This window comes from Lissotriton vulgaris, chromosome 9 (assembly GCF_964263255.1).
Source record: "Lissotriton vulgaris chromosome 9, aLisVul1.2, whole genome shotgun sequence".
NCBI lineage: Eukaryota > Metazoa > Chordata > Amphibia > Caudata > Salamandridae > Lissotriton > Lissotriton vulgaris.
In genome coordinates, this window is record NC_141697.1 from 58,602,307 (window position 1) to 58,629,647 (window position 27,341).

General features: G+C 42.6%; 1 protein-coding gene across 2 annotated transcripts in view; it reads left to right on the top strand.

Moving 5' to 3' along the window:
• The window catches only part of SPRED1 (sprouty related EVH1 domain containing 1), a 307,072-nt gene that overhangs the window by 94,242 nt on the left and 185,489 nt on the right, over positions 1-27,341 (top strand). The window lies entirely within an intron of this gene.

Sequence of the window (27,341 nt, forward strand, 5' to 3'; positions counted from 1 at the left end):
GTGCTAAGTACAGTTAGGGGGGGCGACCCAACAAATTTACAGGCCGTGCCGATCCAGAGCACAGCCAAGGATCTGGCTGGGCTCTAAGAGCTGTGCACGAGCCGAGCCCTGAAAATAGTTGGACAAAAAACTGAGTGAAAAAAAGGATACAATCTTTAGAATTAAAAATGCAATTTCTTTAACATGCAGAAGGGTTTCGCCTTAATAAATCATATTATTTGTGTACAGCGTACACCCTGAACTTGCGTATTGGAAGTTGCATTCATATCTGATAACAAAGAAAAAAAACGAGGCTCTGTAAAATAAAATATTTGCCTAGGATAACACAATTTGGTCAAGCCAGGATTGGTCCCTGGTTTTCTGGTTTCACATTATTCAATTCCCTCACATGATGTCTACCTCTTTTTCTGCCTTTTAACACCAAAGGTTTATGCTTTGTTTATAATTCTTGGCGCATAATGGTAGAGCGTGTGTGGCAGGCAGAACCCACATTAACCTCGACTCGCTTTGGTCTTGAGAGTCCAGGAAGACCTCGACCTGAGACTTTAACTTGTCCACCTCCAAGTACAGTGTGTATCACCGAGTAGATTTGTATTCATCTATGCTGTTCAGTCGTAATATCTATTGTGTAGGGATAAGTGAATCTTGCTTATTGGTGATTGTGTTACATATTTTCCAATACTAATTAATTGTAACGAGGGAAGCGGAACAAAACCTTACCCTTAAACATTTGATATCAGGGTTGACCTATAAATGCAGAAGGGAACACACACAAGCAAGTGGGTTACAGTAATCCCTAGAAGAAAGGTGTTTAGTTTTTTAAAATTATTATTTTAAAATACCCCTGGTTACGGGGTTTCTCAATAACGTTGCTATCTGATGTAAGTAACAGTCCGAGATTCTCTCCCTTTTAAAGGTCAAACTCTAGATTTAATGTTTAGTAAAACTGTACATTAAGTATAATTAATGAATAGGTGATCATTACCGGAGATTACTGCTGTACATCACCTGTTAACACCAGCTTGAGAGACTACATTAGAAGAGCAATTCAGAATTCAAGATGGTGGTGCTGTGGACTATGCAATGCCGTCTCCACCATTTCTTGTTTTTTTGACAAAGAGAACAGTGGAAAATATAATCATCAGCAAGGCAACGAGACTTGGATACCAGATGAGGAAATGATGCTCAAATTAGCATTCACATTGATTTCCACGATTTGTAGAAGTAGTTTCCTACTTTTGGGTGTAGTCCATTTATGAATTACCTTTGACCTTTAAAACAGGAAATGGCAGTAGAGATGAAAGATTCTATAATATCTGTCAGAGCAGAAAAAGTGCAAAGTAAAAGGTTTAGCAAAAGGTTGTATTTTATGTTCTAGGCACAAGAAATTGCAACCATATTCTTTTCACATTTGCTGACAGACAACTTCCCGTCCTCCTCCTGATTTGACTTCCTGTACCATTTATCGAATGGAATTTACAAAATGTGGGACATTACAAATTTGAAAGATAATTACAACATTTTTAAGAATTTATAGATGGGAAGTGTTTTTGATTGATAATTCAGGAACAAAAGATCAAACATTGAGAGCATGGCACAGCATAATTTATTTTTGTAAAAAGTGTTTTTTTGTTTAGTTTTGTATTGAAAATTGAATGAGCCATGGGCAGGGAGTAGAAGGATTTCTAAGTTCCCCATTTTGTTATTTGCAGTTCCTCAAAGGTGATGACCAGAGCCAGCTAACATGATCAATACCAAACATGTTAAACTGTGAAAAACGATGCTGTGGTGTGATGGTAGTGTGAAAAACGATTCTTTAGTGCTAAAGGTCTGTTCTAACAAAAAACGGTATCTTCCTGTTATTCCCAACAAGGCACCCAAAACAGCATAAACAGCCTTTATGGTTTGTACCACGTTGTACATGTACCACACATTTATTACCACGCATGTTTTTAGAACTCATATGCTTTTACAACGTATGCCTTTACCACACATTTAAGGTAAGTTCCATAGGCATTCATCCCGACTGCTCCATCTGCAGAGTAGGTTGAGGAGGAGGCACAACATACTTCCTTCATGTTTCCTTTGCCAAGCAAAAGGAATAATAACGGTATGATAGTCATAATAGCCCACATTCCCATATTTATTTCGGGGAGTTGTGGCCTGAAAAGTTCTTTTTTGTCAGTATCGAGAAGAGTATTTCTGTCTTTATCTTGGGAAGTGTGTATGGTCCTTTGAGTGTCACTGGCCTTTGGTCTTCAGCTTGATTTTCAGGAATGGTGAATGGTAGGTAATCCTTCCTTGCCTGGATTTCTAGCATACAATTTAGATTCCTCTCCTGCTGGGCTTGGGAGGAACCAAAGCTCCTTTGTGGGTTCAACAGGCTGGGAAGGTAGGGGACAGAAGCCAGACGATAAGGGATCAGCAGCTGAGGATGGAGATAGCAGCCGTATGCGGCAACCACAGACCAGGCGGGGTGGGCGCAGCAGGAGTAGCAGCACCTCCTCACAGGGTCTAGCAGGCACTGCAGGACATTCCCTTAAGATACACACTATGCAACCCATGCAAATATCTTATTCTGCTCATGAGCACGGAGCATTGTGTGCAAGGACAGGCCACCGACAGCAAGAAGAAGACAGGAGCAGAATGCTGGGTGAAAGGCAGGTTAGAAATGTGTATGTATGGCAGTGTCATCAATCAGAATGCCTTTGTCATATGTGCATTAATTTCACTGTTCAGTTATCCTGTAATCCTGTTCAGTCTGGCTAATAACGAATGCTGTACATGCGCATCGATGTGCAACAATTGGATCATATGTTGATTGCCCTTGATGTGGAGCAGTGGCATATTGCACATATTCTGTGTAGTAAAGAAGTCTTGTGTGCAAGAGCTGCAATGAGCAGCAGTTGACTAATGCTCAATCCGCACTGCAGCTCTGCGATCATAGACATGAACGTCCAGTATACATCACTGGACATTTCGGCATCCCTGTGCACCAATCAAAACCTCTATATTCAGCGTTTCCTGTAGCAGTAGAATTGTGTGGTACTCTTCGGCGTGCAGCAGTGTGAAGGAGCATTGTAGTGCATTCTATGGTCCGAGTGTGCAGTAATGCATGTGAGCCTGGGTTGTGCTATTGTATGTGTGCTAGCATCGGTGCGCAGAAATGGCATTGCACGTGTGTGACAGTTAGTGTGCTGAAATGCAATTAATTCTACTTAGTTCAGATGCACGCATTTTAATTGTTTACTACTGTAAGAATCACATGCATGGGCGTGTGCAACATATGATTTGCACGTACATGAGCATTGGTGTTTAGCAAGGGAAGTCTGCCTCTGCGTCCAGACGGCAGTCATTGCTTGTGCATGAACCATTGTGTGTTCTTGATCATCAGCATGGAACGTACCCGAGATATGTGCTTTAACCTCTAATGCTATCAGCAAACATCATACGTTCATAAATAACTGTGCTCATCACTGCAATGGAATAAGAATCCACTGTCCAGTGGTGAACTTGTGCATGACTTGTTGGACACTGCTTGTTACCTTTGCAGCCTCTCTGAAGTTATACTCACGAGTCTCGACTTTCATCGCCACAAATATACGCTCATTAGGAGAGATTAGACATGACTGGTAACTGCTGCCATTGTAATGTGTGTTTGAGTCCAGGCTCCTTTATGGTCGCATATGAGTCTGGGCATATTTGTACACAGGTGAACATGTGGTGTCTACCGCAGCAGAAACATTTTACACACACGGATTTGAGTAAGAGACATCAACAGGTGAGCACGTAAAACTAGTAACTTTTTCGTTCTTCGTAAAATGCATTTATCATTTAAAAATATATTTAATTTTACACGCGCCTCCCTCTTTAACCCAGCGTTTATGTGGGAACACTTGTGACTGTGCTGAGACAAAGGCTTTGTGATGTGCTAGTGTAGTGGCCAACAACTTCTTCCCGTCCTTCTGACAGAGATGGCCCAACCTGTCCACACTTCTTCCCCCCTTTGTCTCACTGTCTCGTAGCAAAACAGAAGGACCAACTGCCAGATACACCTAGTCATATGACCCCGGATACAGACTGCAGGCACATAATAGCTAGAATAGGAACATGCCAACTTTCTAAAAGTGGCATTTTCAAAATTGTGACTTAAAATCCAACTTACCGTCAAAGAGGGTTTTCAGTTGCACTTCTTTAAACCTAACTCGATATTCTCACCTAGTCCCATTTGAAAGTTATCACTTTTTAATGTAATAAGGCAACCCAATCTCAGTGTCAAAAGCAGTAGTCCATTTACCTATCTATATAAAGAATAACAACTCTGTGATCTGTATGTACACATTAATTTCATTTTTTAATTTTTTAAATCCTTTCCGTCCTTCCTTCCGTCTTCCCCCTCTGTCATCCCACACCTTTCTCACTACTTTGAACTACCAAACATCTTTTTCAAAGTTTCACCCCTCCTATTACCAGTGTCACCCAACTAACAATCCCACACAATCACGACTTTCAAAACATGGACGACTTCCGTTTCTCAAATCCATTTCTTTCATTCTATCCCTATTCCAAACTTCCATTTTCAAATCCGTTTTTATTAGTCTATCCCTGCTCCAACCGCTTCTGAACATGCATCAAATCAAGAGCACAAACCTAACGCAACTAATGCAAAAAAATAAAACATGTGTTCTAACCAACTAACTACTAATTCTGGGATGTGGAGTACTGAACTTCTAGCCGAAAAAGCGCTTCAATACCTTGTCAGGGATCATAAGCACCTACATTTACAGTTACAATTACCTCAAGTCAGCAGATTAAGCAAATGTCGGGAGTTGCAAGTATTGTGGAATCTTGACAAAAGAAAGTTAGAGGGTGGGTTTCAATCATAATTTCAAATTAATTCCATTTTCAGTTTTGGCTTGCTTATTGTGGAATGTTAAAGAAGATACAGGCTGCCAATCAGTTTGTTATTATGTACTGCACATGTTGTGAGTGGGTGGGCCATGAATCATTTAAAGACTATTTTCACAGGCGAATGGCTCTGCAGTGCATGAATGTTCCGCCCCCAAAGGATACAGAGGGGAGCGGAACGATTGCTATGACCAAAATAGAGGATTGAGGAAACTCCAGCCCAGCTTCTCCTGAATACAAAGGTCCAGTAAAAATAGTACTTCTTCATACTCCCCAAGATTGGAACAGCCGAAAGAGGGTGATTTAAAAAAATAATAGGGGGGTATTTTCTCCTTTGATTTGTATTGGAGTGGGGGAAATTTCGGGCTGGAGAAAGCTAAATTAAAGCCATTTATCTTTGAAAATAGAGAGTTTTCCGCCTGAATCAGGCCTGTTGTCACATATGGTACTTAAATATTGGCGCTTGCTTCCAGTTTGGGTTGGTAGGGAATTGAGACACGAGGAAGTGAAAATATTGGCGCTTGCTTCCACTTTGGCTTGGTAGGGAATTGAGACGCGAGGAAGTAAAAGATTTTGCAGCAAGCAATATCCTATCATTATCTGGGAACTCCAGGTTTAGAATCTAGGTCTCCAGGTTCATGACATAGTATCGTCCATAATAATAGGAGGGTGGAGGGGTGCATTGACAGCTTTCACAAACTTTTCAGTGGTGTGGGTTGGCCTTGTGTGACCTCCCAGGGTAGTCTGGTCACAGGCCCTGCCAATTTCGAAAAATTATGCACTGTATGTGAGAGGAGATGAAACCAAAGAGAAGGCGTGGCATGGAGAGGGGGTGTGACATTCAGACCATTACTCCCTGAGCAGCCACGGAGGGACATTGTCTGCGGTGGGGTGGAGCAGCCACTCCTACCTTTTTCAAAAACATAAACTAGAGGCTTGGGAATCTACCTGCCGGGTTAAAGGAAGATTACACAATCTGTACTGGATTTGAATTTCAGGAAGATTACAAAATCTGTAATGGATTTGAATTGTACCAAGCCTTCCAGACCATGTCTTCACCACTAGAACTGAGCTATTTCATATTCAGGAAACTGATCTAATTGATCTATTGCTGGGAGAGTGAATAATGGCATTTTACCTCCTTCAACCTTCCTCCCTGAGGTCCTTGATGTAATTTTGGCTCTGAGGTGTCCCTCTACAAAAGCCAGTCGTTGGGACACATTTCATCGCCATAACATAGCCTAAACATAGAGACTCTATCGTTTCGACCCTAAATGAGCATTAAGCTTCTACATTGATCGTGCCACAGACCATTGAACGGATGATCAGCTCTATGTGGGGTTTTCCAGAGCAAGGTAGTGCAAAAACAGACCATCTTCAATTGATTGTTCTCTGCATTAAGATCTGGTATGCACTGGCATAGAGGCATCTCCTACAAGGCTTACAGGCTCTTCCCACCTGGGCCAAAGCTGCTACCATTGCGTTAGTACAGTGTACTTGTCCTGGACATTCATCAGTTGACTACGTAGTTGTTGGTTCACCTTTTCACAAAGCTCTACTGTCTCGACAGTGCACCAAGAGAGTTATTTTACCAGCTCGGTCCAGCAGGGCTTTTTGGTGTGAGCCTGTTCACAGACTAACCTCCTGGGGAGGTACTGCTGTGGTTTCTAGTCACAAATGTCCAGTATTTGTAAAGCGCGAACAATTACCCGAAGGTGTCAAGGCGAGGAATCTGTGGTTAGAAATATTCATCAGAAGAACATGTTACTTACTTTTGAGTATGATCTTTCTGCTGGATGCTCTATTTAGGCCCAGATTCCACACTGACCCTCACGCCTCCTTGTTTTTTTAACTGGACTTTTAGAATGTTCCCAGATTTCGGAATCTGCATTCTGGCTATTGTAATACGATGATGGGCAGGCACTGTACTGTGTCTGAGGGTGCAGACAGCGTAGAAAGCACCTGACACCAGTGCGCCTAGGTAGTGCTTATCCTCTAGGCGCAAATCCGCTAGTTGCTTCCGGAATGGAAAACATGGGTGCGGAACTGCACTACACCACCTACCCAATCGTAGTAGAGGTAGTGCTCTAAAGGTGTCCGATCCAGAGTGATGCCTAAGGAATATTCATACGAAATCTGTGGTTACATATCGTATCCACCAGCAAGATTCTTCCCGAAGGTAAGTAACTTGTTCATCTATAAGTTTGCTGTCAGTCTCTGCCACTCGCGACTCCACCCCCTTTCCGCTCAACACCTTAATCTACCCCTTAATCCGATTCCTGAGTACTTTTTTCCCATTTCATCACTGTGAGAAGGGGTGGTGATTATAATGCTTCTGGAGATAATGTAATCGTATGGTTTTGCCTAGCAATTCTGAAAAGGTTTTTCAGATTTGAAGCATATTGAGACATTTTGGAAATGTACAGCATGCTCTTGGCCAAGAGAAACTTGAGGGCAGAGTATGCAGGATCATCCTTAAATATATTTTTGTTTGGTGAGTTTGGTTCACTTTGATTTGATTTATTGAGCCTTGACCTCCAGAAGACCTCTTCTGGAACACCCCTGTCTTGAAAGACGGGGACAGGGAAAGCCCGGTTAAAAAGCTGAACCCCGATGTGCAATTCGTGTTTCATTATTTCTCCTGAATTTCCCTCATCATTAGTAATTAACCATGCTCTTGGAAGACGAGCATCTTGTGGAATTAGATTTTTCATTATAGAAAACACAAATTAATTCTACAATTTCTGCAGATATTTTCTAGCCTCATCTAAATCTGTGTATTTTTATTGATTTAAGCTGTAGTTTTTCATGTCAGGCAATTTGAAATATTGTTCTACAGTGATAATGACTTATTTTTATGTAGCACTTCCTACCAGTTTTTCATGCTGTAAAGTCTGGGGGTTATTACTTAAGGATAGTCAATTTAGGGACCCTTTGAGGGATGAAAAGCGGATTGGGCCCTCCTTGTTTTCGGCGTGATAGCCCCAAGTTCACAACAGGTGTTCTATGTCAACACTGATCTTCCACAAGCCCCAATTTGTGGCACAGCTGGTTAGCTAGGTGACCCAACCTACTTTGAGACTCCTGGAGGTGGAAGGCAAATAATAGGGAAGTGCTCGTTTCATGAAGAATGGGGCTGTGCATGGGGTGAAATCTGGATGTAGAGTGTCCAAGGGAGGTTTGGGTCACACTACTCAAACTTCGAAAGGTTTTATGCTTGTGATACACCATGGGAAGCCTGAGCGAGCTAGAAAGACGTATTCTAAAGCCTTAACCCATTAGGCCACTTAAGTGTACGAAAGGCAGTGTTCTGAGAGTCTGTTCTTGGGCGAGAAAAAGACAGGAGTTGCTTTGCGACCTATTTTAATGTGCATTCAGTAACAGTCCTGCACTGTATTGATAACTAACTGTACTTATTTAACCCCTTATGCTTTACTTTTTCTTTCATTGGCCAATCATGGGCAAAGTCTTATTTTAAGCAAGCCTTCTAATTACTGTCTGTGAAATATGATTACCTCCCACTAAGGCTATCTATTTTTCTATTTGTACATTTTTTAAACTCGTATATGATTCATGAATGCTAAAGCCTTTACTATTAAGTTGAGTACTCTTAAGGGAATGCAGTGAGCTTGCATTTTGACTGTGGTTTCAGTATACAAATATGTTTGTTAGCAAAATGTAACAGTTTGAAGCGACCTATAATGTTTCCAGGTTGCACCTTAAGTATATGCAAATACACGCAAATGCAGATACAAAATGAAATGTACACAAGCCAAAATTGTAACTTGAAAAAAAAATGAGAGGTGGCCAGATAGACGGAATATCAGGGGAAGATTTTTGTTTTTAAAGAGGGACAACTGAAGTTTCTTTTTAGTAGTTTCGAGCCGAAGCCAGAAGCAAGTGACAGATTTATTCAGTCAGTAGTTACGTGAGAATCAGTAAGAGGGACCCGGCGGAACAGAATTTTAATTGGATAGGGGTTAAGCGGGGAAGTGGAAGAAAGTGAGTTAAGTTTGTTCATAACAATTAACTAAGTTGGGTGAAGCAGATGAAGTTGGTCTTTTTAGGTAGGCGGACGGAGCTCCCTAGATAGCAGGAGCCACAGATAGGGGAGGAATGGAATGGAAAGAGTCGGAGCTGAGAGGAAGAAATGCGCAGATACCTTGAGCTTTGTATTGAAAATAACACATTTTTCAACGCATTGGCTTATGGCAAGACAGAAGGTGGCACAACCCGAACAACTTTCCTAGGAGTAGACCTAGACACAAGGGACTCCTATCCTATCTACTATATGACAAACTGGAGGCTTTCTTTTTTCAAATCCCTTCACAGGGTTGTCTCTAAAGACAAGATCACACTGGAGCCAATAGAGGAACTGATAGGGAAGGAAGCTTGCAAACCACATCACCCCACCAGTGGATTGTTAGCGAGGACTCATATGCAACTTTGGGCTTGGTGGTGGACTGAAAGAGCATTTGCGCACGTGGCCGATATTCTTGTTCAGCAGATGCCATTTATGCCAGTCTGCAGGATTGTCGAGCCTACGTGCACAGTGGTTCTCGGCTACCTAGGGCAAACGAGGGTTTGGAGCCCTGCTGGGAACTGCATGGTGTGAGGAAAGTGGCCTGCTTTATGGTATTCACACAGCAGAACCAAAAGCTTAGCAGTCCTACAGCTTGTCCTCACCCTTGCTGCCCTGTACATTTGGCCTGACAGATTGTACAACCACAGGCTCATCATTTGGTCAGACAACGTGGTCGCAGTCCAAACAAACTTACAATTTGTATCTTGTCCCCTCTCTCCTAGGCTTTCTGAGGAAACTAATGGTAGCCACTTTGCACTTCAGCACTGAAAACAAAGCTAGGCGTGTGGGAGAATTTTAAAGGCGCTGAGTGAAACTTGCTCTCCTGGACAGGTTCTGTATGGAGAAGCCTGACAAAAAAGCCATGTTTCTGCCCAGAACTGTGATAGTTTGTGCTCTGGCAGAGAGACTGGAGGACATAGCCTCGCTGGCTCCGGCCCTAAGCATCCATCAACATTACCAACAGTGTTGGTACACGTATCTGAGATAATGCCCAACCCATTAAGCCCTAGAGAGAGCAGGTTACATCTGTTTACTCACTGGGTCAAGGACACAGGGCAATCCAGTTCTTGGGTCACTGAACACCTGGTATCCTTGCTTACAACCACAACCTACAAGCATTGTAAGACCGCACCAAATGTTTCTTTACTTAGCCAAGCTTTGAAAGAAGAGCCCGAGGTGTGTGACAGTTCATTTCAGGCCAGACGCCAGTGATGTGAAACTCCTAGTATGACATATTCCTCTTCTGTGTTGCTTTTTTCTTTGCCATTGGAGTTGGTGGCTCTCTTGAAGGAGGAAGCTAGCTTTAGGCATCAGTGTGGTGGGAGTGGGGGAGTTTTGTGTCAACCTGCAAGTCCATTTCAAAAACTGATCAGCATAGTAAAGAGAGGATGGTAAAACTAAAGCGCTTATGGCCTGGCGAATATTTATAGCTAATTGACTTCATCTTCATCCCAATGTTTGGACAAAATATCCAGTTATAAATATCAGGAGACAGAAATATCAGAAATAAAATATATTGACACAGATATTGTGATGCAGAAATATCGCTAACAAGAATATCATTTTTTGAGGTAACTAATATCGTTTTAAATAATACCAATGTTTTAAATATTTTCAATTATATAGTGGGTAATGAATTTTGTTTTCTATTTATTTGAATGTGGTTTGGTTGATAAATTAATGCTGTTACTATTGTTTATATAAATCTTTTTTTTAATATAGCTTGTAATTATAAATGATTTTGATTTTTTAAAATTTAATTTATAATACTAATTTAGTGTCTTAGCTTGTGGGTTTGTAGGGGTATAGGGAGGGAAGTTATTTAAGTAATTAACAATTGTTAATTTCTCATTATTATTTACGTTTCTAATTATTATTTAATGTATTTTTAAATCTGTAATTTATGGAATTCTTACTTATTTTACTTACATTTTATCTGTGGGCTACTAGGTTTATTGGGGTCTGGGGTAGGAAGTTAATTAGTTAAAAATTGAACCACAACTATTTATTAACTGATTATTATTTTATTGATTAGTAATTATGTAAATTGATAATTGTTTTGAGTTTTTTTAAATACATATATATAACAACTTTTTACCCATTTTTATATTCAGAGTGTGTTACTTATATATGTAATGTGGTTGAAGTGAAGTACTTAGCTACTCTTGTTTAGGCTGCAGCAGGAATAGTAAAATCAACCTGTTCGAAGTTCAACACTTTCCCCACTTTTGCGCTGTTTGGAGTGGGAATAGTAAATTTAACCTTTCTGACATCGAACACTTTACCAACTGTTGTATTGTTTGTAGAGTGGGAATAGTAAATTTCACACCTTCTAATTCCATTGCTTTCCATAGTTTCACAGATTGCAAATGGAATAGTAAATTTAGCCCCTCCGAAGTCCAACATGTTCCCTACTGTTGCACTGTTTGAAGTGGGAATAGTATATTTAACCCCTCGGAAGTTCAGAACTTTCCCTACTGTTGCACATATTGAAGTGGGAATTGTCATTTTGAATGGGAATAGTAAATTGAACCCCTCCGAAGTCCAGGACTATCCTTACTATTGCACTGACTGGAGTAGGAATTACAAATGTAACCCTTACCAAGTCCAACACTTTCCCTACTGGTGCATAAACTAGAGTAGGAATATTATATTTAATATTCTTAGACTCCAGTATTTTCATACTATGGGTTAAATAGATTTTATAACATATATTATTTTTAGTTTTTATACTATTTGGTTTTTATTGTTAAATGTATTTTAATGTTTATAGTATTTTTAGTAAATGTGTTTTGGGGATTTAACATATATTTGTTATTGAAATCTTTATATTTGTATGGTTTTATTGTGTAATTATTATATATAGTTTTCATTGTAATACATTTATAATATTAAAAATATTTTTTTTAATTGTTAAACTTTATATATACACAATCGCATGTGTTTTAGTGTTTCTATATAAATATATATTTTTATATATAGGATTAAATATTACTGAAATATATTTTATTAAATTCTATTACATTTCTATGTTCAAATATTGAACATTTACTACTTTAACATCAATATTTTTCTATATTTGTGGATAGTATTAGTGTCAACGAAATTGTTTTTTGATATTTTTGTACTTACCATTATAAGTATAGAATCCTGATAGTGTGGTAAACAGTATTTTATATATAACCTTTTCGTCAACAATATTCTTTGCCACAATATTGTTTCAGTGATCTTTCATACTTGGAGAATAAGGAAAGGGGAAGGACTACCTGCTTATCAACATGGGTAACCGTTGACAATATAGCAGTTCAAAATGGGACTACAAATGACTGTGGCCAAGGTGGGGCTTCTCGGAGCTATTTCACAGCCCTGTCCTTCTGAATCGGCGTAGCAGGAACTACCCTCAGAGTATAAGTGTCAGAAAATACCAGCAGAAGAATTGTGAGTTTGCTAATGTATGGTGTTAATAATGTTAACAACATTGGGTCTGATTCACAAAGGGCCTGCACATTCGTGGCAGAGGCCTCGCAATTGTGGGGGAGTCTACGCACTTTGGGCGGGATCTCCGCATTGGCAATTCTTATAATGGAGATTCCGCCCCTAGTGCGGAGTCTCCACTGTGACTTGGGGGCCTCCACCACAAGTGCAGAGGTCCTTTTTGAATCAGGACCTCTTGTATTTTGATTTTAAATTGGGGTTCCCAACGGATGTTAATGTTGGAATATTGTTTCAGGACACATTTTCAAGATGATCACAAAGGTGGGAAGTCAGTATTCTTAAACTCAGGTTTCACTGTTTGGGATAACATGATAATGAGATTTAGTTTCACTTTAATTATGTCTGGATATTTTCTTTGCTTACTGTCACCAGAAAGGTATAGGTGAAGAGGCATTCTTTTGTTCCCAGAGTGGAACATCATGAACATAAGGGAGAACATACTTTTGTATGCACAGTGTGGATGGACAGTCATGTCAAACATTGGTACATGTTGGAGAGATTCCTCAATCTAAATCTAAAGCAGTCTCCTGTACCATACAACATAGTAGTATACCTGGGTTTTGATCACCTTCTTGCTGAGTAAAGGGGGCCTCTACTTAGAAGATGAGGTGCTCTTGTGGTTTTATATAAAAGTGGTGCCACAGAAAAAAACATGGTCTCAGATTATTCCCAGGAAATAGTGGCAGGGAGTCATGGTGTCCTAAATTAAGTTTAATAGCTCTCGGTTTACTTTTTTAAATAGCCTGGAAATGTGTTTTGAGGAAAAGAGCCCCAGTTAAACTTGGGCTCCTTCAACTATGGCCCAGATGGAATTGGCCTCACTGAGGCAGGCATGGATTTATTTATCCAGGATATAAATCATCTTCTAATTAGAATGGGTTGTACATAGACTATAGAAGAGCAACAGACTGGCATGTGACGCCTTGGTGTGATAGAAGCTGCCTGTGTGTCTCCCAGAAGTGGACTGCCACCCAGCATGCCAGATTGAGGGTATTAATTTGAGCCATCTGTAGATTGTGACTGTTAAAGTCAGTAGTGAAGGGCCACCCAGTGCGCCTAACTGACTGAGGCACAGCTCCTGAAGTGGACGGCGACCTGCCTGACTAACTGAATATGAAAGAAACATGGCTTTGTAAGATTGTTACTGTTGCAGTACAACCACTGGAAATTAAGGGCCATCTGGTGTACCTGACTGGCTGAGGAGGGGCTACAGGAAGTGGACTGATTGACTGAAGGCAAATGAAACACAGCGGTCTTCAGATTATGACTACCTGGGGCCGTATTACAGAACAGCCCCCGGGTGTGCAGCGGACATGTGCGCCCGCTTTGCGCATCCCCAGGGTAGGTTGATATTACAGAAGGGGCAGCAGACTCTTGTGGGGCCCCTTCTGTTATACTAAAAGCGCTGGCGCACATATAGCACCAGCACTTTCTCCAGAAAGCATTCCCTCATTTACATGGGGGCGTCGTATTATAGATGCGGGCGCAGAGGCAAAGGAGCTGTCAGGAGATACACTGACAGTGCGCCACCTAAAAGGTGGCACTGTCAGTGCACCCCTGATGGCAGCCCTCTGGAGGGGGGAACGGGGGCCCTATGGACTCCCCAGACATTCCCTTGCAGGTGGGTGCAGTCATTCACTTGTATGCGCTGCTCCCAGGGCAGCACAACGTTGCGGCTGCCCTGGGGGCAGCACATTCAATGTAATATGGTGCACTCTCCTCGTTAGTGCAGGCGCACCTTTTGCTGCATTGCATGATATGACGCCTGGTATGATTCCATTCTGCATGAATGAGTTCAGCGCGACTACCTCAAGGGTACCGCTAATACCAGATGGACACGGGGTATCCCTTTCTGAGTGAGGGGTACCGGTATGAATGGTCAGCTGATAAAGAGGGAAGTGTCTGTTCACCAGAACAACGGAGGATGAGGGGAGTGCGGGAGAGATATAAAGCTATACAAATTGAACCCACGACAGATCACTGGCAGCCAATAAACTATGGCCTTAGTCTTGCAAACAAATACATGTGTTGGTCTCTTATTATTGGGAATAGGGAGGTCGCCCACATGGGTTATCTCTGCTGTGTAAACTGGCCTTTTTTTTAGCAGAGTCTTGAGGTCAGTAGCTACGATCTCAAAATACCAATTGAATAATCAATGCTGGCCCTGCATAGGTCGCCTTGTGAAGCAAAACAGAAAGGCAGCTTCCCTCTTGTTAGATGGTTTGTCAAGGTAAACGCACGGCCAGGTGGGACGCTTCCTTCTTGTCACTGCTGTCTAGCAGATATAAAGCTTTTCTCGTTGCAGCCAAACATCGTCCTCTCACTCCCCCAGGCATTCACTGACTGCCAAGGGAGGAATTCACCGCAAACCCTTTCCGGCCTTCTGCAGCCGCTCACTATATAGTAGCATTCCTTCAGGGACTCTTCCAAACAGAAATGACAGTTCTATTTGGATCATCTTAGGCCGGCCCATGAGAGTGTGCTCTCTACAAATACACCATAGATACGCGACTATTTATTTATCGTATTGTCCGATTCTAGGGTGGTTCATGAATTGCTAATTTTTACTGATTACTTTATTCGGCCCAGTTGTTCTTTTTGTCGAGTGTACTCATGCTTGCAAGGTTACGTTCCCGTGATTCCTTATGGGCCCCTTCCCTTATTTTTGTACTGATGTACCTATCCCTCCTCAGTAGGTGCCTTTATTTATGTGAACATTTGCACAGCTTTCTGTATGTATATTGTGGTAGTATTCCTTAATTTCAGGGCATTATTACCTTATTAACTTAACCAATCCTCGTTATTTTGCATTTTTCAGACAGCTGGTTGTCCATTGGGGACACACTGTTTCCCGTCCCCGCATCCTGGTGGAACAGGTACTGGCCCCCAGCTGCAGACAATGTTCTGCACAGCTAAATACTTATAAAGCCCAAAAGGCGAGACCGATTGCATTGCAAATACTTGTTAAGTCTCCCATTACACAATGCACAACTGGCGATGAGGGCATAGAACTGGTGCTCGCAAGACACATTTTCAACTATTACTTGTTAATTTCGTGTTAGCGCTCACTACCCGTGGTCCACCGCCCGAGCCACTAATCTTTTCAACAATTACTACAAATGGGGTAGGAGCACTCTCAAAATTAAAGCAATTATTTCAGTCCAAAATTTGACAATGAATCCAAAAAACGGGGTTGGCAGGCCAAGTGTTCGTTGTTATGAAATATTTATTTTTTTATTCCACAAATATAAATGACAGCATCATCTGTTTAATATCAAACCATTCTTGTCAGCCTACGCGTTTCATCCTTTGTTGGACCTCATCAGGGCTGCAAGTAAAATATATATACACACCAGTCAGTGTTACAAGTTGATGGTCATCACAAAAATAACAATACATTACAAACTCAACTTGTTTTTCAATTATCAAGATCGACTTGTTAAGTCTTGTCTAGGCAGCGCTTGCGCTGTCTCTTCGAGACATGCTGTATTAAGAATATGTGCAAAAAGGACAATTGATGGACAGAATGCTGAACAATGTCATACATTCACTTAGTACAGAGATCTGGTATGGTGAGTAAAAGAACGATGGATTAAACCCAGATATTGGTGACTGGGAGTGAATGTTTGCCTTGTTCAGCATTCCGTCCATCAAGTGTTCATTTTGCATTTGTCGCCCTAAATGGGAAGGGTATGTCCAGACGTGGGTCCCATGCTCACTGCGCCACTGGATTCAAGCTAGCCTGGCTGATGAGGGGTGATGCCCCAAAACCAGTCCCAGGATGCTTGTTTCCGGTCTAGGGAGGACCTGGCTTGGCAGTTCGGGTTGGACTGTTTCCATGAGGCACAGAGTCGGCACTGATCTGCATATGGCTGGGTCCAAACTGGGGTGGCGTGGTGAGTAAAAGAATGATTGAGTAAATCCATTATTTTGTGACTGGGGGTGAATGTTTGCATTGTTCAGTATTGGAAAGGTTAAGATGTTTAAAGCTAAGGCGCAAGTGCCGCAATTGCTTTGGTTCCGCAGCAAACACAACACCGAGACTGCCCTCATCACCGCCACCGATGACATCAAGTTCCTGCTGGACAACGGAGAAACGGCAGCCCTCGTCCTCCTGGACCTGTCAGCCGCCTTTGACACGGTCTGCCACCACACACTACAAACACTTCTCCACACCGCCGGAATCCAAGAGAAGGCCCTGGACTGGACCACCTCTTTCCTCGCCGGCAACGCAGAGCGTCCGCCTTCCGCTCCGAAGCCACCGAGATCATCTGCGGCGTACCCCAGGGCTCATCCCTTAGGCCAACTCTGTTTACCATCTACATGGCACTGTTCGCCTACGTCTCCCATCGGCACGACCTCAACATCATCTCCTATGCCGATGACACCCAGCTGATCCTCTCCCTCACCAAGGACCCCCAAAACCAACCTTCACGAAGGAATAAAGGCCGCCACTGAATTGATGAGGAACAGCCGACTGAAGCTGAACTCGGACAAGACAGGAGGTCCTCATCCTCGGATCCACCCCTTCGGCCTGGGACGACCCCTGGTTGCCGACCGCACCGGGAACCGCTCCAAAACCCACCGACCATGCACGCAACCTAGGGTTCATCCTCGACTCCACCCTCTCCATGACTAAACAGGTCAACGCCGTCTCCTCCTCCTGCTTCAACACCCTCCGCATGTTCCGCATGATCTACAAGTGGATCCCCACTGAAACGAGAAGAACGGTCACCCAGGCCCTCGTCAGCAGCAGGTTGGACTATGGAAACGCCCTCAACGCAGGAGCCTCGGCCAAACTCCTGAGACAGCTCCAATGCATCCATAACGCCTCTGCACGCCTGACCCTCGACATTCCTCGCCGCAGCCACATCACACCCCACCTGAGAGACCTGCACTGGCTCCCTGTCAATAAGAGAATAACCCTCAAGCTCCTCACCCACGCACACAAGGCACTCCACAACACCGGACCAACGTACCTCAACAGACGACTCCGCTTCTACACCCCCACACGCCATCTCCGCTCCGCTGACCTCGCCCTCGCCACAGTCCCCTTCTTCCGAAGAGCAACTTCCGGCAGCAGATCGTTCTCCCACCTCGCTGCCAAGACCTGGAAAACCCTCCCCATCCACCTACGGCAGACCGAAGACCTGCTGACCTTCAGAAAACTCCTCAAGACCTGGCTTTTCAAGCAGTAGCAGCATTCCCCACCCGAGCGCCTTGAGACCCTCACAGGTGAGTAGTGCGCTTTACAAATGATATGATTGATTGATATCTCTCTCATTACTAAAAGTTTGAGCTATTGGCGTTGCAGTATTGTTAGCAGCGCCAAAAGTTCAAACTTACCTTAATGCGAAACCTATGGCATTGCAAATGCTTATTTTTTTATTTGTCTCAAGAACCAAGAACTTCCGAATTGATCGGCTCTACGCTACGCCAGTCATCGGGGAGGGGAGATGTCCGACTCTTCTTATTCTCTGACTTTTATTTTGCAATAAGAACAAAAATAGGTTAACCTGGGTTTTCCCACACTAACGGTTTCGGACTGTCAACCATTTTTTATAAGCAAAAGCCTATTTTTGCTTCATTTTAACTTGCAGTTTATACTTTTTTAACTTCAAGAAAGTTGAAAAAATTGCTACGTTTTGAACAAAACATTACGAGGTATTTATGGATCCGTGGACCGAATTATTGCACAGTCAGATCATATGGGCACACTTTCTCTGGTGTACATATCAGAAGCTATGAAAGAGCTTTTTGTTCCATGTCCTTTCAGTCTTCACAGTTATGCTGTTTTCAGTTGTACAGTTAATTGTAGATGGGGAAAGATTATTTTCGGTCTCCACGTGTAAAAAAAAAAGAAGTGAAAACAAGGGCATTATTTATACGAGCTTTGTATCTTCTGTGATGCCTAACAAAAGTCCAGAATAATGCAGCGCCACTTTCAAATGAAGTTTGTTTGCCAAGGACATACATGAGTATGTTTAAGATGTAATAGAAACCAGTCAGTAGGAAACCAAATAGCAAGAGTAATAGCCAGACTTTTCTAAACACTCTACCATGCTATATTTTGTACTACAGAAGCCAACTTAGAATATCATCTGAATATGTACGCTAACATTCCCTCCATACTAAAACTTGTCAGAGCATCACAAAAGAAATAACATCAAACATTGTACATTTTACGTGTAGGGGTGGAATCTGTATCCCTCCCACAGTTGAACTACGTAAGGGGAGAGATGGGGTGGTCCAACTGCAGTCGTGAGGGGTAACGCACAGAAAAGAAAGATACTGCCAGGTTAAAGAAAAAGAGACAAGTAAGGTGAAAAAAATGGACTCGATTTTGAGATCATTAAAATTTAACAAAGGCTCAGTAGAAGCATGCCCCTCCTACAACAAGGAAAAAGTTACTGACAGAGACTAAAACAAAAGATACATCACACAAGATGGAATGTGCAGTGGCTACTACGTTTTCAAGAGCGCAGTGAAGCAGTGTTTCTCGCACAAAGCCTTTCCAAATAAAACAAGCATTGGTGAAGCCAGTAGGTCTCGCCAGTGCAATAGCTATTGGTTTTCCCAATGTGTTTTGCCATGTTGTACCCCAGCGTGGCTGTTACTTAGCATGGCTAAAAGTTAGTGGCGTTAAGTGACGTAGAGTGGAATGACAAAGAGTGGAGCAGAGCGTTGTGGAGTGGAGTGGCATAGAGTGTCATGTATTGGAGTCGTGTACAGTACAGTGGAGTGGAGTAGAGTGCATCAACGTCGAGTGTTGCACATTATAGTGGCAATACGAGCAGTGGTGTAGAATTCAGCTGCGTACAATGCTGTGTTATATATTTGATTAGCATTGTAGAGTGCAGTAGTGTAGAGTGCAGGTAGTACTGCAGAGTAGAGTGCAGTGGTGCAGCAGTAGAATGGCACAGAGCAGTAGTGGAGAGTGGTGTAGAGTAGAGTTGCAGATTATAGTGCATAAAATGCTGTGGCATAGAGTGGAGTGCTGCAGAGTGCAGTGGCGTAGAATGGAGTTGTGCAGAGTAGAGTGGCATAGAGTGCAGTGCTGCAGAGTAGAGTGGCATAGAGTGCAGTGGTGTAGAGTGGCTTAGAGTGTATTGGCGTTGAGCACAGTGGTGCAGAGTAGAGTGCAGTGGTGTGGAGTTTTGCATTATGGCGTAGAGTGCAGAAGTATAGAATTCAGTGGCGTAGATTAGAGTGGTGCATAGTAGATTTCAGTGGTGCAGAGTAGAGTGGTATAGAGTAGAGTAGCAGAGAGTTCAGTGGTGTATAGTGGTGCAGAGCAAATGTGTTTGAGTGGAATGGCGCGAAGTACAGTTGTGCAGAGTAGAGTGCAGAGACAGAGTGCAGTTGCATAGAGTAGATTGTTTCAGAGTAGAGGGAAGTGAAGTAGTGCAGGGTAGAGCATAATGTAGGAAAGTGGTGTAGAGTGTAGTGGCATAGAGTGCAGTTCTGCAGAGTACAGTGGATTGCCTTATCCAGTTGGTGCAGGATATTTGCTTATTCCCCTTCCCTGCCCCCCTCCCCACACCCCAGTACCAATACCAATGCCAACACCATACCAGTAATGCCTGTAGTTGTCAGCAGGTGCAGGGCTTGCCACATAAGTTAAATATTGATGCACATTCAGCAAGACACCAATTGTACTTTTACTTCATGGCAATGATGAAACAACATATCAGGTGGTTGTCAGTTAGTAATACTGAAGAGGGAATTTTTTTTCACCCAGAACCAAAAAACATAATTGTGTATCTCAAATGACGACCAGGTCACCAGTGTAAAGCCACACAATGTGCTGGGCAAGAGGGTGGTGCAGTGGCAGTGCAGTTAGTTCCAAAGTGACACTCTAACCTCCCCCACCATTTTAGAACCCCGTATAACCAAGAGTGACAGTAGCCCACATGTGCGAACAAATAAGAACAGTATAACACATCTTCCCACTAAATAATACTAGAAACAAGAAAAAGAAATATGATTTCTGATAGACTTCTAACTGCATCTTCCTCACTTTGTGAATTTCCACAGGCGCTAGACTGGATACAGAAACTTTTGTTCCCATGAGGCACAGGGTCAGACTAACATATGGCCATGTCTGAACTGGGGTGGCTGAGTGAGCTAAAGAATGGTGATGGATTAAACCCAGATCAGTTGACTGGAGGTAAATGTTTGATTTGCTCAAACGCTCCGTCCATCATCCCCTTTTGTTTCGCTTTGTTCGCCCTAAGTTTGTAGGGTATGCTCAGATGTGAGTCATTTGCTCACTTGGCCACTGGATTCAAGATAGCCTGGCTGATGAGGATTATGAATCTGAAACAGCATCAGCTGGTATCATGTGTGTGCCTTCCTCCATTTAGATAGCCTCTTTCAACCATACATATGCTGGTTCAGATGTTGATACGTGGCAGTACATAGGCTGGTACACAAACAAGGTTGAGCGCCAGAGATTTAGTGGCTGTGCATGCGGTTGACGTCATTTGTTGGTTTGTGAGTTCGGTAGACGGCATTTTCGCCACAAGTAATATTCCTAGGTCGAGAAGGTGGGGCGGCCATGGGGTATCACTTTAAGAATTCGTTTTCTACTTTTTTTCCCCAGCTAATTCTGACACCTGACCTGATTAAAAAGTGAAGTAGATTAGCTTCAGAACTACTTAAGCCTTGAATTGCTCTGGGCGGGATTAGCTTAGAATTTACTTTGCATCAGTGTAACGGAACGCAATATCTAACCTTGTTGGAGCAAAGGCATGGGCACCAGTGCCTTACCATGAAAGTTTCAATTAAGTGTTCAAAAATGTAGATGATGTTTGGTACCTTGTCATGGAGCTGTGTTTGAGTATTGGACTGAGCCTTGATGGCTGCTCAGAGACCGGCAGTGCAAAGGTCTTCTTGGGGCGCAGGAACAGCCTGAAGCCCACACTCTGTTGCCTGATGTCAATACACCGATGCTCCTGCAAATACAACCAGTGTGGTAGATTTGGATGCTCCTCTCCATAGAAGCAATTGTGAAGGGCAAACATTCTTCTTCCTCGATGATACCTTGCTTTCCAAGCTCCCATCGACGGTCACTCACTTCATTGCACAACGCATCTTGGCGCAGTACCTCACGTTGGAAGCTCCACGCGGACAGTTTTTCAACACCGTCTAGCACAACTCATCTAAAGGACTTTGCATCGCACCACAACCAGGATTTAAGGTACTCTTCTTCAGCGGACCTAACTTGCCTGTAGCTGGCCCGTGTTCCATTGCGATCACCCTAAACTTGTGACTTTTTCCCGGGCCGGTCCGACCAGATAACCATAGTTGGCACTTTGTGCTCTTTGTCGCTATTTTCACAAAAATATTTAAAAATGCATATCTTCCGTTTACAGATTGCATTTCTATTGTTTTGGTGTCAAATGATTTATTAAATGTTCCTCTATTTTCAAAATTGGTGGGATTTGTGTTATGGGTGTTTGCTCTTTATTTCTGTTTGATGTGCTGCATAAATACTTTACACATTGCCTCTAGGTTAAGGATGACTGCTCTGTGGCATTCTACCAGAGGTATGAGCACAGGTTCATTTGGGGTTTGCTTGCAAGTTCACCCTGACAAAGATTGTAGTTGTTGTTGTTTGAACTTCCTCAACCTGTAACCCAATTTACAACATTCACTATAAGACCCAGCACCACCAAGAATCTTTAAAGATATCCTTTGCTCAACCTGTGCAGGAGAAGTAGCCAGATGCCTTCTCAGCAAGTCCCTAGAACACGGTTAATTCTCAACCTTAAAACATACATCAGACCTCTCCTCAAAAAGAAAAACCTCGATCCATCGGGTCCTGCAAACTATAGGTCCATGTGAAATAGACCATTCATGGAAAAAAGTTTTGAGAGGCTGTGTTTACTCAACTCTCTGATTTTACTGAACACCATTGCTTACTGTCAGATCAATAGTCCGGTTTCAGACCAGCCAAGGCAGAGTAAGCCATCATATTGATCTGGGATGGTATGAAACTCCTAGTGGACAAAAACGAGGTAGCTGCCTTACTACTTCTGGATTTATCTGTCCACCACCACATGCTACTGCAAAGATTTCACAATATTGCAATCACCTCCTCACATACAACACTGTGACGTTCCTCAGATGTCCATCATATCCCCTCTGTTATTCAACATCTACCTACCCCCTTACCAAACCTGACTAAATCTTATAACCTCACCTGCTACAACTATGAAGACGACACCCAAATCAGTTTGAAAATAGATAGCCCCAAAGGCCTCTACAGTGCAAAACGTGTTTACTGCCTTTGTGCCATAAACACATGGATAATGAAGAAACATCTAAAACTCAATACCGCAAAAACAGAGATAAGGACATGGGGACACTGGCAAAACTATCAGCCTACCACCATATGGCCAAAGGAACTTGAAGCCCCTCCAACAACATTATGAGAAGTTAGATACCCATGGAGTCAGACTTATCCTTAATACCTCATGCTAACAACTACACTTAGAGTGCCTTCTGCACAATGAACACTACTTTGCATCTTCCCATACTTTGCATACCAACATAAACTGCAAGCTATCCTCTCCCTCGTAATCTCCAAGCATGACTCTCGCACCCGCATTTATTATTCACAAAATACAACTCATCCAAAATGTTGCCTTTACCATAAGAAAGCTACCTCTAGCTAGACATGCAATGTTAAAGGCACTTTGCATTGTCCGCAGAGCCTCCCAAGGAAAAGTACGCTATACATACAAGTTAAATTCAGAACACAGTGCTCCAGGTTTGCTCCACTTATCACCATGCCACCTTACCTTTAGATATCCATAGGAGGCACTCTGCTGTCTTGGTACAAGCTGCCAAGCCCTGGGGCGTCCTTCCAAGCTCTGGAATTGACTGCCAGACAGCCAGCATTAGAATCACCCAGGAGCACTTCCGAAGACAGGTAAACCTTGTATATTTTTTAGATAACTGTACCATCTCAATTCAGGCAATAGAGCCCAGAAAACCGCCACACCCTGAAGCACAATCCTCAGCTTATAACCAAGAATTGCAAACAACTCAACAACCAAACTGTTTTCATTATGCAGATATGCAAAAAGGGCTGACCTGTGGTTTGCATGACCCATATATAACTGTTATGGCTCAAAATAATACAAAAAGCATACTACACAGTGGTCAGCAACTAATCGTAACTTATACTTATTAAATGCACATAATACATATCTGCTATGAGGGTTGTCCACCACCAGCACTGCACTGCCCAAAAAAAACACCGCCAAGGGAACAAGCATGGAATAACTGAAGCGATATGTCACATATTACTTTACAATTTTGGAGAACTTTATTATAGTCCATTCTCTGTTGGTCCCAAATATCTATACAATCTCTAAGGGTGTGAAATGTATTAAAATATTTATATATCCATGGGACATGCTGCTTCATAAATGTTCTAGTCCTGTAAAAAAAAAAACAATTGTCCCTTTAATGCCACATAGTACAGCAACACATTTTGGCAGCAATCTCGTCATATAAGAGCTCTGATTATAGCAGCTCTGATTATGCCCGGCCTAATACTACACTTTGTAGGTATTTAATTCTAGCAATTGACTTATTTTGCCTTCTTTCCCCAGATCTACATACTGAGGCTGGAGGCAGATGTAAGCAATAGTTTCAGTGTTGGAATGCCCTTTTGAGTGTATGCAAACCTACCAACTTCCTTTTTCTAGGGGAGTTTTCACCAGCTCTTCTGTAATCTTTTTCCAAACTGAGAAGGGTGGAAAACGTACCCCTGACAAGGACTGAAGGAAAACATCTTACAAGGGTGGGAAAAAGGGGTTAAAGGGAAAGTTAACTTGTAAACGCTTAGTAGATATCCCCATGCACAAATCTAAAAATGCATATTTACTCGTGCTAAAATGCAGTTCCCAAATATTTTCTAGGTGTGCAATTTCCTGGCCTACTTCTGTAAATTCCTGTACATTTTTGCAAAACCATAAATCTGAACTAATACAAGAACATAAACCATGGATGCACTTTTGTGACTTTCTATAAGAATTGGCCCCCTAATTAGGTCTGGCGTTAACCAAGACCATTTGTTTTTATTAAAATTCGGTCTCTCTCTAGTGGCTGCCTTTGGTATGAGGGACAGCATTATGATGTTTCACAAGGAGCAGATCAGGACCCGAAATTGTTTTGTTCAGTGCAAAGGACTACTGTGGTAATGTGTACTTTTTGAGACCACAAAAATATTTTATGCTATTTATGCAATATTTGTTCTAATGGTGAGGGCCCGGCAGCTTCCACAACAGTACAGTTTTATAAAAATAAATGTCAAAACAAGATACACATTGATAAAACCAAAAGGATGCCCACCAAGAAAAAAATATGGGTGGTACGTCTTTTTCTGTTCAAGCAGTCAAGCTATGGAATTCAGTTTCCCAAACATAAGATCTGCAGATAACTATCTTCTCTTCAGAAGACTACACAAAATAATCATAGTGAATCCAATTTAGCCAAAGCCAAGAAGCCTGTTTGCTGGATGTATGTAGTCAGTTAATTCTTCCTTAGTCAGAAGAGGGTGGTATCCAGATAGATCGACCACCCCCCACAGGGTATCAATGTTCAATCCAGGCTAAATAGTTCTTGTCGACGTTTTGACCCGACTAGTGCAAGAGGTAGATTGGGTTGACGCTGAAGCAAGGTACGATTCATTCGTCGAGACTTGACAGCATTTGGAATCAGTTTCCTTTTCACTAGCGGGCACACACCACGGACTGGATCTTCGCACAAAGGGGTTGCCACTTAATGGATGAAAGAGACTACGCCACATTCATTGGGGACTTAAAATGGATATGGTACATTGAATCAACACATCCCTCAACTCTCGGTGCCGCTGCACCGCTGTGAGGTTGCCCTTTAATTGTATTGCATACTGTCCTGATGAAGACACGCATGCTAGGACCCACCAGAATATTTTGTTTCCGAGACTAGAGATAGGCATAGCAGTCTCACTCTGACTTTAATGAAAAGGCAGATGTGAAAATGTCTAAGGGCACAAGGGATTTAGCATGAAGGGCTGGGTGTCACAGTGGCGATGGGAGAGTGCTCACATGGAAGACAGCAATGGGGGGGTTGGCCGGGAGAGGGTTGAAGAGCATCAGGTGGAAGAGCTTACCTGCTTCAAACAAGACTAGTTAGTTGAAGAACAGGTGCCTGCCTGTCTTACCTCAAAAGTAAAGCGAGAAAAGCAGACTAGCATCAATAATTCAAGAGCGCGGATAAAAAGTACCTGATTAGTTGTGTGATGGGAGGTGGTCTTGGGACTCGCATCAATAATTCAAGAGCGCGGATAACAAGTACCTCAGTATTTGTGTGATGGGAGGTGGTCTCGAGACTTGAATCAATAATTCAAGAGCGCAGATAACAAGTATACTTCAAGAGCGCGGATAACCAGTACCTGAGTATTTGTGTAATGGGAGGTGGTCTTGAGACACCCACCAATAATTCAAGAGCGCGGATAACAAGTACCCGAGTATTTGTGTGATGGGAGGTGGTATCGAGACTTGCATCAATAATTGAAGAGCGCGGATAACAAGTACCTGAGTATTTGTGTGATGGGAGGTGGTCTCGAGACTTGCATCAATAATTCAAGAGTGCGGATAACGGGTATAATTCAAGAGTGCGGATAACAAATACCTGAGTATTTGTGTGATGGGAGGTGGTCTTAAGACTTGCATCAATAATTCAAGAGCGCGGATAACAAGTACCTGAGTATTTGTGTGATGGGAGGTGGTCTTGACACGCACCAATAATTCAAGAGCGCAGATAACAAGTATCCGAGTATTTGTGTGATGGGAGTTGGTCTTGAGACTTGCATCAATAATTCAAGAGCGCGGATAACAAGTACCTGAGTATTGGTGTGATGGGAGGTGGTCTTGAGACTCACATCAATAATTCAAGAGCACGGATAACAAGTACCTGAGTATTTGTGTGATGGGAGGTGGTCTTGAGACTTGCATCAATAACTCAAGAGCGCGGATAACAAGTATAATTCAAGAGCGCGGATAACAAGTACCTGAGTATTTGTGGTGATGGGAGGTGGTCTTGAGACACGCACCAATAATTCAAGAGCGCGGATAACAAGTACCTGAGAATTTGCGTGATGGGAGGTGGTCTTGAGACACGCACCAATAATTCAAGAGCGTGGATAACAAGTACCCGAGTATTTGTGTGATGGGAGGTGCTCTTGAGACTCGCATCAATAATTCAAGAGCGCGGATAACAAGTATAATTCAAGAGCGCGGATAACAAGTACCTGAGTATTTGTGTGATGGGAGGTGGTCTTGAGACACGCACCAATAATTCAAGAGCGCGGATAACAAGTACCCGAGTATTTGTGTGATGGGAGGTGGTCTCGAGACTTGCATCAATAATTCAAGAGCGCGGATAACATGTACCCAAGTATTTGTGCGATGGGAGTAGGTCTCAAGACTTGCATCAATAATTCGAGAGCACGGATGACAAGTACCTGAGTATTTGTGTGATGGGAGGTGGTCTTGAGACTCGCATCAATAATTCAAGAGTGCGGATACAGGTATAATTCAAGAGTGCGGATAACAAATGCCTGAGTATTTGTGTGATGGGAGGTGGTCTTAAGACTTGCATCAATAATTCAAGAGCGCGGATAACAAGTACCTGAGTATTTGTGTGATGGGAGGTGGTCTTGACACGCACCAATAATTCAAGAGCGCAGATAACAAGTATCCGAGTATTTGTGTGATGGGAGTTGGTCTTGAGACTTGCATCAATAATTCAAGAGCGCGGATAACAAGTACCTGAGTATTGTTGTGATGGGAGG